General features: G+C 45.5%; 1 protein-coding gene across 5 annotated transcripts in view; it reads right to left on the minus strand.

The window, feature by feature from the left end:
• The window catches only part of SRGAP3 (SLIT-ROBO Rho GTPase activating protein 3), a 255976-nt gene that overhangs the window by 221634 nt on the left and 17505 nt on the right, over positions 1-16837 (minus strand). The gene's annotated exons all lie outside the window — the stretch shown is intronic.

Below are 16837 nucleotides of genomic sequence, written 5' to 3' on the forward strand. Positions count from 1 at the left end.
ACACACACACACACACACACACACACACACACACACACACACACACATATTTCTATATTAATAAGGAAAAACACATATATTCTTCAATTGGTTCTCTCTGGAGAACCCTAACTAATGCAAACACTCAGAGGCCCTGAGCGCCAACTGTTGATATGCACATTGCAGATGTGTCAGCCCACCAGGTCATTCTCTGACGTTTTGCCACTTCTATGCTACATCTTCTTACATCCACAGGCCCTTCCAAAATACTCAGCCCCTAACTCTCACCTGGAGGCAGGACCATCCCCGCAAGGAGAATGCAAAAATGCAGGTATATGCTTTAAGTCAACACAATGAGTGGAGAGTACTACCAGCATTTAATGGGCAGGGGCCAGGGAACTAAGCACCTGCAATACATGGGACAGTCCCTACAGTGAAGAACTGCCCCACCTGAAACATCCCATGGAGCAGCCCCATCCTGATCATCTCTGTGTCACTTCTCTGAACCCTCCCTAACCTTCCTCCTACACTTCAGGCTGGCAGAGCTGAATGGCCACAGAGCAGATACCCTGAGAAAGGCTAGCCGGGCACTCTCAGAAATAACTTCAACTCGATGTACTGCTGCAGTTACGCACTGTCACAAACAACGATTCTTACTTCACTCCCAGGCAGAGGACGTGTTCCGATGTAATGGATGAGGAAACTGAGGTACGGAGGGGTTAACTCACTTTCCCGAGTCATGGCTAAAAATTGACGAGACCACAGCACATGAGCCAAACCACAGAAGCCACCCAAGCATCCATTCCCAGAGGAGTGGATGAACACGATACAGCCTATGTGCATACAATGGGATATTATTCAGCCTTAAAAAGGAAGGGAATTCTGACACACGCCACAACACAGATGAACCTTGAAGCATTATGCTAGCTAAAGTACACCAGACACAGAGGACACATATTGTCTGATTCTGCTCACATGAGATACTTCGAGGAGCCAAAATCTCAGAGACAGAAAGTAGACTAGTGATTGCCAGGAAATGGAGGAAGAAGGGAAGAACAGGGAGTTCCTGTTAATTGGGTGCAGTTCCAGTCCTACAAGATGAAAAGTGTTCTGGAGGTGAATGGTGGAGAGGACGGCACAACAGTACGAATGGTTCTAAGTCACTGAACTGTACATTTAAAATGCTCATGATAGTAATCTTTATGTGACGAGCTTTTTGACACAATAAAAAAAATTGACAAGGCTGGCGCTCGTTAACCAAGTTCCTAAATCAAAGTCCATTCTCCTTAAATTATTCCCCAGCCCTAGGATCTAAATGAAAACATTGCTACCTTTCCAATAAATTGGGCTATCAGAAATTTAACTAATTTAACTACTAATAAAGTTACCTGTGGCCCAATCCTGTGCCACAGGGCCCTCGCTGAGATGCCAGATGGCTTCTTCAAGACCCTCCAAGGGGCACGTGAAGTTCTGACAGGCCTCACCTTGGACAAGGCTGTGGTTTTTAGGCCAGCTTTCACAGCCTGGTAAAACTGCCCCCTACCCCCCAAAGTGAAGGATGTCTACAGGGGGTGGCCAACTGTTCAAAGGGTATCCAGGGCAGGGAGAAAAACCCCCTCAATTGTTTAAGAAAGGATAATTCCTGACACACACATACACAAATACAACATGCCACACACTGGAAATAAAGGCCATAATTTGTATCATAAAGAGCAGGTCTTGAATTATGTGCCATTCGCTTTATGGGAAAATGTCTGCAGTTGTCCTTATTTTTTTCATGTCGTTCCAGACTTGCGGACACTTCAAAGACTGACAGTGATCCAGAGCCCTTTAGGGCCAACAACTTCATTGTGACAGAACGAGAACTGTGGCCTTCAGATCTCACTGGGGCCACATGTCACCCCTGCAGGCCCCAGACCCTCCAAGCCACCAAGAGTCACAGAGGCAGGGAGGGGACAGGAGGAGATCTTGCCCCCACTGCATCTGGCTCTCCTGCCTCCCCACCCCAAGCACTACAGCTTCGGCTTTACAAACACAGGGAAAAAGCTAACACAACCTTTAAGCCGCATTAACAGGATCAAGGGATGTATTATTAGTCCTGCTAGCCTCCAAATCATTGAGAGTACTTCTGAAAGCCAGTGTTTAGCTTGGGCTCCAGATTTTAAGAGACCCATTAATAGTTTGGAAGGTTTATTAGCAGACTGCAGATCCAAAAATGGTCCTCCTCTATTTGGGAAGATATTGCAGAAAACAATGCTCTAGGAGAGACCACAGCTGGGCCAGCCAGATTGGTCCACCCTAGAAATGAATTAGGGAGAAGAGATGGCGGCCAGATGGCTATTTAAATGTTGATAAGCTGAAGTGTGGCCAGAAAAAGAGACCAGAGGGTGAGGGAATAAGTCACCTAAAGCATCATGGCAGAATCTAAGCATGAGAGTGCTTAGCAGAGAAAATAAATACACTGTTCATACACACCATGCCCAGCCCCGAGTCCCAAACAGATCTGATACTCTCCTGCCCACCCTGACACAGCCTCAGAATACTTCTCAACACAGCCCACCAGCCATCACTGCAATCCACAGTTGGCAGGTCAGGAGGAAACAATTTCCCACCCCTGACCTAGGAGTACATGAAAGCTGTCTTTTTATTTAATTTTATTTTTTATTATTTATTTTTTTGAGACAGAGTCTCACTCTGTTGCCCAGGCTGGAGTGCACTGTTGTAATCTCTGCTTGGCTCACTGCAACCTCCACCTCCTGGGTTCAAGCAATCCTCCTGCCTTAGCCCCGCTAGTAGCTGGGACTACGGGGGTGCACCACCACACCTGGCTCATTTCTGTATTTTAGAGACAGGGTTTCACCATGGTGGCCAGGCTGGTCTCAAACTCCTGACCGCAGGTTGTCTGCCTTCCTCAGCCTCCCAAAGTTTTGGGATTACAGATATGAGCCACTGCGCCCAGCCTATTTCATCTTATTTTATTTTATTTAAATAGAGACGAGGTCTCACTATGTTGCTCAGGCTGGTCTTGAATTCCTGGCCTCAAATAGTCCTTCCACCTTGGCCTCCCAAAGTGCTGGGATAACAGGCGTGAGCTATCACCCCTGGCCAAAAGCTGTCTTCAAAGGATAAAAGTGTTACCATAAGGCAGCCAGCTTAGACTCAGTCTGCATTGCTCCAAAGGAGAGAGGCCTCTTGCAGTTCCACTCAAGAAAGATCTTCCTAGAATGCCTTTCCAACAATGCTAATAGTCTGATTTCTGAAGTGGGCATCCCCTTACTACAGGAAGTTCCAAACAGAAGCCTCATGGTTGTTGAGAATTCCAGCATCAGGTGAGTGTTAGGGCATATTCTGTGATTCTTGAGGTTCAGTGTAATTGGGTATATACTAAGCCCTAACATGTGGCAGGAAAAGGCACACAGGTTATCACCTCTATTCACAGATGAGGGGGCTTGAGTAACTTCACCCTATGAGAAAGCAGAAGATCAAAAATTAATATCTACAGAATGGAATACTATCTAGCCATTAAACAAAGAATGAAATCTACCCGGTGTGGTGGCTCACACCTGTAATCCCAGCACTTTGGGAGGCCAAGGCAGGCGAACAAGGTCAGAAGTTCAAGACCAGCCTGGCCAACACAGTGAAACCCTGTCTCTACTAAAAATACAAAAAGTTAGCCAGGCATGGTGGCTGGAGCCTATAATCCCAGGTACTCAGGAGGCTGAGGCCGAAGAATTGCTTGAACCTGGGATGCAGAGGTTGCAGTGAGCAGAGATCACGCCACTGCACTCCAGCCTGGATGACAGTGAAGACTCCATCTCAAAAAAAAGAAGGAAATCCTGTCATTTGCAGCAACATGGATGGAACTGGAGGTCATTATGTTAAGTTAAATAAGCCAGGCACAAAAAGATAAATATTGCATGTTCTCACTCATATGTGGGAGCTAAAAATGTTGATCTTATAGAGGCAGAAGGTAGACTGATCATTAGCAGAGGCTGGGAAAGGTAGGATGCGGTGGGGAGGAAGAGAGGCTGGTTGATGGGTACAAACATGTATTTAGATAGGAGGAATAAATCCTGGTGTTCAATAGCACAGTAGGATGACTACAGTTCAAAACAATATATTGCATATTTCATAGTAGCTAGAAGATTTCAAATGTTCCCAACACAAAGAAATTAAAAATGTTTGATGTGATAGGAATCCTAAATATCCTGATTTGATCACTCCATATTGTATGCATGTAACAGAATACCACATGTACCCCATAAATATGTGCAATTATTATGAATCAATTAAAGTAATTTAAAAAAAAAATCATATCCGGATCATTTGAAGTCCTGCATGTATTCCACCCACCTCCAGGAGAAGCTGCAAACATCAAGATGAGGCCTCCTCTGCAGCTCCTCGGTCCTCAGATGGTGCCTCTGCTGCCTGCTCTTTCCTCCCTAAAGATGCTGCCCAGATTGTCATGCAAAGGCCCAACAGTTGCTGCTCCGAAAGTTTCAGGTGCAGGGCTCAACTTCCACGCTGCTGCACAGCAGCCATCTTGTTTGATCATTACATCCCCAAACGAGTATTCTCCACAAAGGGACACAGATGGGATCTTTGACATTGGGCTTAGTGTCTTTGTCCCAAAATCCCAGGGACTGTCATTCTTTTGGATCAAGGCATTTAAGGTGTCTGTCCCAATGCAAATGTCACTAAAATTGGGTAGCACCTAAAGCCACATTGATCACCGGCTCCCTAGATGATTAGCTCATCATTGGCCTTGAGGTCCTGAGCAAATGGAACACACACAGGAAGGTGTTAATGAGAGGACAGAGAAGACGATGGCTTGAGGAAGGCGAAGCAACTCCATTCCCATTGCTAGTCCTGCTGCTGCCTTACAGCCCAGGGCAGAACCCACCTCCCATCCTCGCAGGTCCCGCCTCTGTCCCACCCTGCTGGCAACAGCATCTGCCTTAGTCCCCAGTGCCTGAGTCTTGTTCCTGAGTGTCCCAGCCCCATGGCCAGGGCATGCATCTACCAGCCTAGACTTTCTCTTGCCTGGGTAGAGCTGGGAGTCTTTCCCCAGCACTACCCCCTCCCCCAGAACAGCAGTTCCAGCTTCCAGCCCCTCCTGTCACAATTAAGAGAACACTGGGGACTGGGTTTCCTGCAAAGCTTCCTGCTTTCCCCCAATATATTTCCCACTGCCTTCTAAAGTCATCTCCAGCCAGGCATGCTCATGCTTGTCATCTCAGCACTTTGGGAGGCTGAGGCGGGAAGATCACTTAAGGCTAGGTGTGTGAGACCCACCTGGGCAGCAGAGCAAGACCCCATGTCTACAAAAACATTTTTTAAAATTAGCCAGGCCTGGTGGTGGTGTATGCCTCTAGCTACTCAGGAGGCTGAGACAGGAGGAATGCTTCGGCCTTGGAGTTCAAGGCTGCAATGAGCTATGAGGGCACCACCACACTCCAGCCTGGGCAACAGAGGGCGAGACCCTATCTTTTAAATAAAAATTATAATATGAAAAAAATTTTGAAAATAATTTCCCTGCTCTTGGCAAACAGCCTCCCAGTTTAACACTCCCACCCAGACTGCATTTACATTTACAATTCTGGCTTTATCCATGCTGATCTCCCAGTCAGAACTCTGCTTCCCACCCACCCTCCAAGAATGTCTATATGCTATAGAAAGCCAGCCCTTCCTGATGAGGTCGGCCCACACACCCTCTCCTGACTCCATCTTTTGGCACTCAATGTCTATACAGCCAAATTAGCGCCTTATTTATACCAGCATCCTCTCCACTGTCTAATGAAACAACATATGTGACATTGTCATCACTGCTGTGTATTGGTTTTATTTCCCAACTCATTTATAAATGTCAGGGGATCAAAGGTTCTTCTTAACTTTGTGCCTGCTCAGCACCTGGCCAGGGCAGGACTACAGTAGCCCCTCTCCTTTGGAAACTGCCTGCTCCATCCACAGGAGTAGGGTCTGGCTGACCTAGATCTGTTGTCAATCCCATCCCACCATCCACAGTGACTAGTTCAGGAATGGCCTAGGCTGAGCCCTTCAGAGTCCCTTCCCCAGCAATGCTGAAGTGGGGGAGGAGGCATCACAGACAAATGAGAGAGAGAGAGTGCGAGTGAGAGAGACAGTCAACAGTACTTTCATGTGTTTACCTCCACCTGAAATGCACAGTTGGGAGACATTGGCAACCACTGTGTACCTGTCATGTAGTCCAAGAACCAGAAATGACTGGCTTCCTGAGAAGGAAGGATGAAGCAGATGTGCAGTGAGGAGACAAAATGAGAGGAAGTGTACTACTGATACCTAGAACAAACCAGGGCTCCCTGGCCTTCCATTTCCTGGTCCCAGGCCAGCCCGGGGCAACTGCACTTCCCCACCTGGATTCCACAAGACACCCTGCATCTTCATCACAAAATCCATGTATTTCTACTATCATCAGCTTTAGCTGATTTCTGTGGTTCACAATTCCAAGTTCTGATTAAAGCAAAGGAACATGTTAGGTGTTTAGTAAACTCTTGCACATTGCTGAATCTATTAATGATTTATTGCCACAGATCTCAATTCAAATTGCACTTTGAATCTTCTTTTTAGCATCTTCTGTTAAGTGCTTTGAAATAAAGTCCTCTAAATAGGTAACTTATCCATCAACCACATTTGTGCTTAATAACACAAATGTCATGGTCATATTGATACCAACTTGCACACAAACACCCACATGCACCTAGCATGCATATCACTGCAATTCTGCATAGCAGACACTCAGAGCATTTTGCCCCCTTCCCAGGAGCATTTTGCCCCTTCCCCTTCTTGTATTCCAAAAGAGAAGAGAACAATGCAAAATAAATCCATTTTATAGTCAACAGTTGGGGTGACATCTCTCTGACAGCGCTTAGCAGTCACATACCCTGGGCAACACATTCAGCTTCTGAGCCACACTCCACAAGACATTGCCATGACGCCACCTTTGCTAGGGGCTGAGAATGCAGTCCTTGTGTGGGACTCACTGGACACTTAAAGCACCATCTCCCAAAAAGATATACCGCAGGATGCTTCATCAGAACAGAGGTTAGCAAACTAAAACCCATGAGTCAAATCTGGCCCACAGCCTACGTTTGTAAATAAAGTATTACTGGAACATAGCCACATCCACTTATTTCTCTATTGTCTGTGGATGTTTTTGCACTACAAAGGGAGAGTTGATTGGTTACAACAAAGACCATATGACCAACAAAGCCTAAAATATTTATTCTCTGGTTTTTATAGGACAAGTCAGGAGGTCTAGAAGATGCCAATAATTACACTATAAAGAAAAAAGTACCTAGGTTAATGAGTTCAGGAAATGATAAATTAAATAGATTTTTTTTCTATAGGACTTATCACAGCCTTTAATACACAGATGTAAGCTATTTTAATCTTTAAGAAGGAGATGCAGTAGAATATTTTCTACACTTATTTGAACACAGAGCCCTTTACTCAGCAAATGTCTTAAGGGACTGGTACTCCAAAGTTAGGAGGAGTTCCTCATCTGTAAATTAAAGATACTCAGTCCAACTCCACCTGCATCACGGGGTTGCTAGGAAGATCAAATGCAATGCAACATGAGTGTGCACTGCAAGCCACAAGGCAAACAAGAATCACCCCTACATCCCAGTCACTCATCAGATGTTCCAAAGGCATTTTCTCCTGATTTCCCACCAGCCATTATGAGGACAGACACAAATGGCTTCAAGGCGTCAACTGTTTCCAAGAACCTGCTGATTCTGAAAAACCGTCCCAGCCTTCATAGAAAAGCTCATGACTGACTGTAAGGTTAATGGGAAGAGTTGCTGTGAGATTCGATTTGTTTCCATTAAACAACATCAATTAATCTCGATTCTAGATGGAAGACAGGCACTTCTCCTCTCAAAGTTTTGATTAGCTCCCCACACTACACAGGAGTGAAATCTGCTCCAGATAAATCGTTTCCTTGTGCAAAGCCATTTCACAAGCCATGGGGCTCTGAAATAGACAGATGTCCCCGCTGAAGAGAAGGCCTGACCCTCCCCTCCACCCACGCCTGCAGCCCTTCCACATGATACCTACAGCAACAGACAGGTATCGTCACCATGTGCTACACAAGCTCAGTTAATAGAACAACTCATTTAGACACGAGACTAGGCTGTTTCTGACTCAGACGTCTGGAAGCCTCCAGGGAAGGCTGAGCTGGTCAGGACCCCAAGCTAGGTAGCAGCCATGACATTCATGTTGAAATGTCATGCCATTTATAAGCGGTGTGGAAAAGGGGATAGAGGGAGGAAACTGCAAAGGGAGATGGACATGTGGGAACACCACGCACCCTTCCTCCGCCCTGCACAGTTAACCCTGTTCAAGCAGGTCAGAGGGTGCCTGCCCATCTTCTCTCCCTATGCAGACTCCAGTATCTTCCAAATGTCGAGTAATTGTGGGGCACCCTGCCATTCCCAAGAAATACCACCTTCCCGAAATTACCACAATTTACAAATACCTTCATATCTGTGGGAAAAAGGCCCCAAGAAAGGGCGAGTCTTTAAAAAGAAAGATAAGGGAAAAGTGAAAGGAAAATTCAAAGGATGATTCAATAAAAGAACACAGCGAGGCAGCTACAGTGAAAACACTAAACTGCCACCAGATGGCTGTACCATGGACGGCCAGACAAGCCCCTATGTCTACACTAGAAATAACTCAGAACAGCAGGGCAGCTTCTAAGTGAGAAGCCTGCAGACCCACGCAGGGAGAGGCTGGCCGTGCAGGGAAGTGGTGTTGGAGGGTGTCCTACAGGTTGTGAAGGTCCAGGATGGACAATTTCAGCACGAGAACCAAAAAACAGAGAGACACTCAAACAGGGTGGAAGTCTAGCAAATTATTGCCAAGCAGGGCAGCCAACCAAGAGGTCTATAGGCAGGCCTCACTCTCTTCAACTCAGAGCAGCCAACAGACATGGAGCTAACTTGAAGATTATGTCCTTGAAGATTCCTGATTCTGGGTGAAGTGTCTGTAGTTTCTACCACCAAACCCCAAACTTATAAAAAGATTCAGTTCTTCTCTGTCTCTCCTGACCCCAGCAGATGACAGGTTCTGAGCCTGGAGTGAGGGGCCTTTGGAGAGGACAGTGCTTCATGTGACACTCAGGTCTTCCAAGCAGAAACTGCCCAGCTCAGGACCCATCTGAAAGCAGCTCTGTCTCAACCACCTCCAGGAAATCCATCTGGTCTCTCTGCACCCCAACACCGTCTTCTCAGGGCAAGGAGAGTTGGCGGCTTCCAGGAGAGAGGAGACTACTGTCTGCAAATATCTGGCAGGCTTTGCTGAGGAAGAGGAAGCCACTGTTCTGCACAGCTCCAGAACAGGCCCACAATGTGGAAGTTAACCAAGATGAAGATTTGGGCCATTATGAGGAAAACCACTGGGGGCCTTGGAGCCGTGCAATAGAACAGCTGAGGGTGTTTACTGAGATGAAAGAATTGGGGGCTGACTGTATGTGAGCCACAGGTACTTTTTTTAATTGCATTTTAGGTTTTGGGGTACATGTGAAGAACATGCAAGATTGTTGCATAGGTACACACATGGCAGTGTGATTTGCTGCCTTCCTCCCCATCACCTATATCTGGCATTTCTCCCCATGCTATCTCTCCCCGACTCCCCACTCCATGCTGTCCCTACCCTATTTCCCCCCCAACAGACCCCAGTGTGTGATGCTCCCCTACCTGTGTCCATGTGTACTCATTGTTCAACACCCACCTGTGAGTGAGAACATGTGGTGTTTGATTTTCTGTTCTTGTGTCAGCTTGCTGAGAATGATGGTTTCCAGGTTCGAGCCACAGGTACTTTTTAAAAGCAGCTATAAAAAGCATTTCTACACCCACTCCCTTTACCCCAACCCCTTCCCCTGGTGGACTCCCAGCAGCCCACCCCTCTGCTAGGAGATGACCAAGTAGAGTCCGCAACGTTACCTTAAGGGTCACAACAGTGCCGGGCCTTTAAAACAAGCCATGATACCAGGGATGACAAACTCTAATACGTACTGGGGCCAGGCAGGCCAGGTGAAGAGGTGACGCCGGTCAGGTAGGGAGTTTAGGACCATGACCAAGAGAGAGCTCAGGTCCTGCCACTGAAGGGCAATCAGTGCTCATCCCCAGAACATGGGCCCAGCACTGCCAGACCTTCTGACTTTTTAAAAAGGTGCTGGGAAGTCCACATTTTATACAAAATCTCCTCATTTTTACAAGTTGGCATTTAATTCACATTTTTAAAAGACACAGTACAGGCCAAATAAAACACATCTGAGGCTGGATCTGGCCCATGTGCCGTCAGTCTGCAAGCTCTGCATAAAAGTTCAGCTTTAAAAAAAATTACCAGTAATGTGCAGAGCAGATCCTGCCCCATGCCCCCTATCTCTGAGAAATAAGGCAGGGGGTCGGGGTGAGTGAGGTAGGGGTAGTGACATCTTTTGCCCAAATTACTTGGTATGAACTGGAAGTTTACATTTCCATTTTGAGCCTCTTCAGGGAGTTCTGCTTTCCTCTATCAGAACTTTTGTTGTGGAAATTATTTTCCTCTACTGGGCTACAGAAAGCAGAGAATCTCAGGGTTGGCAGAGACCTTCTAAGTTACCTAGAACAAATCTCCCTCTGATGCCTAAATCCCCACTCTGACAATCTCTTCCAGGGATTCATCACCCAGGCTCGAGCACTTTCTGCGCCTAGGAGATCAAGGCTTAGGAGACTGCCTGCCTGTTCCTTCAAGACATCTCTAATTGTTAGAAAGGTCTTCCAGACACTAGACTTCTATAAACGCAGCCCAGAATCAGATTAGGTTTTTTGGCAACTGCCTCACAGTGACTCACACCAAAACTCATTGTCAATGAGAACCTTAAGTCTTTTTCACAAGTGCTGCTGCTAAGCACATCTCTCCCCAGGCTGTACTTGACCAGCCTGGTTTTCAGACATAAGGGCAAGATTTCCCACTTTTTCCTCATTAAATTTCAGCCCACCTACATGGGGGGATGAGGTGGCCATCCATTCACAGCTACAAATCTGTTAATTTCTCAGATTCTTTTTAGAGGACCATGACCCCATCTCTACCCCTCGAATTGTTGAAGCCAATGGCTCGGCATTTCATTGATAACACAGATGGCACCATGGGCACCTGCCAGGAAATGCAACCTGCTATTCACCTTCTCCAAGCCCTGTCTGCAGGAAATGATATTTATGGAGGGTTGGCTCAAGGTTGATCCATTCCTCCAGATCAAAAAACTCACACGCCCACAAGAGCCAAGCAGGCAACAGAAATTAGCAAAATGGGCCAGGTAGGCACTGGCACAAATCTGAGCCCCTGTCCTGTTGGAAGTAAACAGCCAATTTTTGCCTCTGAGAATGAGGGCCCAGTGTTCCTAGATCTTCCCATTTTCTAAGAGCTGCCAGTAGTCTGAACTTTTACATGAACTCCCTGACTTTTTAAAACTCTCTTGATTTTTGAATGTTGGAAGTGATGAATTCATTTTTGTAAATGCTGCAAAGGCCAAACAAAACACGCTATGGGTCTGACTTTGCCTGCAGGCTATCCATTCTGCCATGAATGTTCTAAATTTCACTCCTGGATCAAATCAAACCTTCAAAATCTGGGTAAGAGTAATAACAGACAGCACTTATTGAGTGTGGCCCACATTCCAGACATTGGGTAAGCATGGGTTATGTCATTTAATCCTTGCAAGAGTCCAGTGTGGTGTCCATTTGAAAGAGGAAGAAACTGAGGTATACAGAGAGGAGATACCTTGCCCAAGGTCAAGCAATTAGTATAAGTGACAATGTTGGGATTCAGCCCTAGATCTGTCTGGCTTCCCAGTCCAATGCAGAGTCCTTGGGCCACACTGTTTGGGCAGAATTGCTTCTTGTGAATTGTGCTTTGGTGTTAAAATTATCAAATTACATTGAGGTGTTTTTAACTACTGAAAATGCATTACAGTGGCTATGATAGGGATGACTAAGGACACCATCTGACGCATCACTGGGTCTTCAATGGCCTCTAGCACCTGAATGCCCCTCCCTCCATTTCCCTCAGGGGTGGAGGGGCAGTCAGAGACAAATACAGCAGCACTTCTTATTGGGGGAGAGCGTCCTGCCCTTGAGTGGAACTTGAAACCCATCCTTAAGGAGATGACGAAGGTTTTACTGAAAGTAATGACAGGGAGTCTCCATGGTGAAATTTGAAAGGATGATGGTAAGTTGGAGGCAGTTTTCCATCACAGACATTGAATGGTTTGTTACACTGTCATGCAATTCTCATTGTACAACCCAATCTGATGATCATAGTTTGAGACAGAAGACAAAGAATAACTTCTTGGCCTAATCCAAAGGTGACAAACTCAAACACACATAGAAACCAGGCAGCTTAGGCCAACGAGAACAGCAGTGGGTGTACGAGAAGAAAGTTGTGGGGACCCAAGAGTTGTGGGCCAGAGAGGGTTAGGGGCTCAAGAGCACACACTTCATCTAAAAAGGGCAGCTGCAGCTGGGCGTGGTAGCTCACGCCTGTAATCCCAACAGTTTGGGAGGCTGAGGCAGGTGGATCACAAGGTCAAGAGATCGAGACCATCCTGACCAACATAGTGAAACACTGTCTCTACTAAAAATACAAAAATTAGCTGGGCATGGTGGCACATGCCTATACTCCCAGCTACTCGGGAGGCTGAGGCAGGAGAATCACTTGAACCTGGGAGGCAGAGGTTTCAGTGAGCCAAGATCGTGCTACTACACTCCAGCCTGGTGACAGACCGAGACTCTGTTTCAAAACAATTTTTTAAAAAAAGGGCAGCTGCCAGTCAGCTCTGGCTGATTGGTTACTATGTGGGAATAGGCACCCAGTGCCGCTAGATCAACCAATTTGTTTTTAAAGAGTGAGAAATACAGATACTTAAATGAAGTTGCCCAATTTTGTTGTGCATCTCAAACTCACTGGCCAGTGCTGTGCAGCTCAAACTCACTGGCCAATGCTGGCAAACGCATAGCCAGACCACCTCTTGCCTGGTGCTCAGTGTTGGCCTAGAAAAAAATAAGTTGAATTTTTCTCCTATTGAGTCCTGAACTTCTGGATGCTTCAAACATCCAGAGAAGAAGAGGGAAGCCAAAGAACCATTCTTAAATCCTTGGGGACTACATTAGCCAGCTCCTGGTTGTATGGCAGGCACCCTATGGAGGGGTACTGCGGATGCATCCTGGACTTCATTAATTTCTTCTGCAGTAAAAGACAGCCAACAGCCATACCCTGAGTTGATCACAGGTTTTGCTGTTAAATTCTTGGGGGCAATAGAAGAAAGATCAATGAGGTTGAAGACAGAGGGGGATGCTGACATCTAGCAAGCTAAAGGTCAACTCTACTTACTCCTCCCCAAATAAGGGTTATTATTAAGGGCATAGTAATCCACCCACTGGAAGGAAAGGTGATATTATGGACTGGCTAGGTTCTAGGATACAGTCATGGACCAAAATTCCCAGAGTTTGTACTCCTAACAAGGTCAAAGGTTCAGTCTTGGTGGGTCCAGACTTTTGACATTCTTCTTTCTGTGGCTGGGTAGGCCTGGCCACATCTGGGAGAGAAATAGGAGCAGGTATCTAGCTGGTCCCTATAGGAAAGGGGTACTCCAGCTCTCCCCCAAGGCTGACACACTCCAGATCGGCTTCCTCTACCCTGGAGCAATAGAGCTGAAATTCAGGTGTGGGCCTGGCAGGAGGCTTGCATGGCAACCTCCCTAGGCCAAAGGTGCTCTCCATGTAGAGAAGAGCTCACCAAAATTCTGTGTGCAGCCACAGCTTTGAGATAGGATTTCATTTCCTAGCCAGCGGCCTCTGTCACATATATTTCACTAGAATATCTTGGAGGGGAGAGGGGTAGAAGCTACTGGACAAGGGACAGGATGGGGTCAGGGTCTAAGATCTAGCATCCTAACCAAATGCCAGCTGGTCCCTACCCCATTCATATTTCTATCTATTTATAGGAGAAATTCTTCTCAGGACTCAAGATCCAAAAAAGTTTAGCTTCTTTCAATGAGTGGGTGGTTTTTCTCTTAAAGATACTATTAAACTTTGCATTTTGAGTCAATCCCTCATCCCCTCCTGCTAAGCACTCTGCCTCCTGGTTCTGTCTGCCACAGGATTTGCTCTTTCTCTTAATGGTAACCTCGGTTTATTGAGCATCTGCTATGTGTGTGTTCTGGCCTGCATGCTTTATTTACAGCAACATCCAAGGTAAGTATTATTGTCCCTATTTTACAGAGGAAGAAGCTGAGCCTCAGAGATGTTAAGCAACTTATTCACAACTAGTAACTGGCAGCACTGGAATTTAAGCCCAGACTCCAGAGCCTGCAGTGCAGCTCTTACAGTTGTGATTTACTAATAATAATCAGTGACATTGACTGAGTCCTTACTATGTAAGGACTGTGCCAGGTACTGTGCTAAGGGCTTTACACACATTATCTCATGTAACCTGCTCAATAATTCTTTGAGGTTGGATTATCATTATTACAGATGTTGACAGTGAGGCTCAAAAAATGAAAACACTTGCCCAAAGTCACACAGCTAGAAAGTGGCAAAAAGGTTGCAAACCCTGGTCAGTTCAATACCAACAACTATGTTCCCAATTACTAAGCCTACCTTTCTTGGTTTCCTGACAGTCTAAAACTAGACGGGCATGCTCACATTCTCATCCAAGTAATTAAAACACTGAACAGGAGACAGCCTGTTGGTATGCCACTGGAGACTTCACCTAGCCTGACAATGGCATCCCCATGCCAGAATCAGCACATATTCAAGCAGTTATGAACATATCTAATGGTGCTACCTGGCTGGTCTGTGCTTGGGAACTGATGTGGGAGAGGGAAAAAGAAAGGATTTGGGCAAGCGCAGTGGCTCACATCTGTAATCACAGCACTTTGGAAAGATACAGCAGGAGGATCGCTTATGCCTAACAGTTCAAGACAGCCTAGGAAAAATAGCAAGACCCTGTCTCTACAAAAAAAAAAAAAAAAAAAAAAAAATTTTTAATTAGCCAGGCATGGTGGCATGCACCTATAGTCCCAGCTACTCAGGAGTCTGAGGTAGGATTGCTTGAGCCATTCAAGGCTGCAGTGAGTTATGATGGCGCCACTGCATTCCAGCCTGAGTGAGACCCTATCTCAAAAAAAAAAAAAAAAAAAAAAAAAAACAAAAAAAAAAAAAAACAAAGGAAAAGAAAAGAAAAAAGTGCAGATTTGTAACAGGACATGAAAAGGGGACAAAGCTGAGATTGGTCCTCGTCTTCTAACTGCAGGTCTACCCCAGGGCTCTGTTACTGGATTTGGCTTCAGTTCTCCCCCTGCCCATTCAGATGATAATTATCAGGGTCTTGGAGGTACACAGCCCACCAAATTGAATGTCAGATAATCCTTCCAGTTTTTTCAAGACACTGGAAGTTTTCCCACTTCCAGAGGAAATAGGGACTTTGTGGTTTATCGGCCAAGGTCTGGGGTGGAAGCCAAGAAGGGCTTTTGTCCAAGGAGCTCAGAGACGGCTTCTTCCATGGCACTGACAAACAATAGTGTAACTGGTGATCCAGCAGGGGCATTCTCGTTTCTTGGGAGACTTTTCTCCAGGAGTATTAGGATTTGCCTTCTCACAATCCCTTGTCATTCATCTTGCCCTCCTTGGAAATGGCCATCACCCATTTGGCAGTAATGAGGATGGAGAGATGAGGTTCTGTCTCTTTAGAAAACTGGGCAATTAAATTTTCCTTAACGAAGTTCTTTATTTTCTCCTAGCAATACAATTTCTGTTGTGGACTTGGATAATTTTTTTAAATTCCTTTAAATAGAAATGGAAGATAATGTTTTCTGGAAGACTATCTTAATATTTTTATAGGCCTACACCAAACTGTGCATGTATTTTTCTCTCCTTGATAGCTATTCCAGAAGTTACTTTGAATGCCTCCTGTGTGGCAGGCCCTAAGCACAAGAATTCGGGAATGAATAAAACAAGGCCTCTGCACTCAATGAGCTCACAGAGAGACAGACACATAAACAACCCCACTGTAATAGCAGCATGTCCAAAGGAGGAGTGGGACAAAAAATAGAAATAATGAACGTTTCTGCAGCACTCGAGAGTTTACTTTCTCACACACCACCTCATTTGATCCTCACAGTAACTACTCTTTAAGGCTGATAACGCCCTCATTTCACAGATGAGGAAGCCAAGATGCAAAATGAAGAATGCAGACGTGATTGGCTCATAAGACAGATCAGAAGTGGAAAGTTGGGTCTTATGAGACTAAACCCCAGACTCTGGTCACAGCATCGTGATGGCTCCTGATTGAGCCTCAGTAAATTAAAAGGTTAAGCTGGACTTTTCCACTCCTCTACCCATCTTTCAAAGTTTTCAAAGAGCTGGAAAAACACTTTCCTCACTATGTGGGGGAACAATTCAGTAAAATATTACATTTCATTTCAGCAATCATCCTTATACTACATAATGAGCACCACAATAAACTGCATAACTTAAGTAGCTCTTGCAGGTTTCACTTTCTTTCTTTTACAGTTCACCTGATGTCTGAGCAACCTCTCTAGCAGGAATTTTGCCAACAAAGTCCTTACTTATTGTCAACTTTGTGGGATTTTAAATCAGAAAAGTAATACATGCTAATTTTTTTCAGAAGCCAATCAAAATTGAACAGTATAAAGATTAAAAGGTCTTCTTTCCACTGTCCACCACCACTATCATCCTGTTCCATCCCTAGTCCCCAAGGGTAAACCTCATTACCAATCATCAAGAACCATAAGACACTTTTTATACATATCTAAATA

Source organism: Sapajus apella, unplaced genomic scaffold, assembly GCF_009761245.1.
Source record: "Sapajus apella isolate SASKATOON/1434 unplaced genomic scaffold, GSC_monkey_1.0 scaffold23, whole genome shotgun sequence".
Classification (NCBI taxonomy): Eukaryota; Metazoa; Chordata; class Mammalia; order Primates; family Cebidae; genus Sapajus; species Sapajus apella.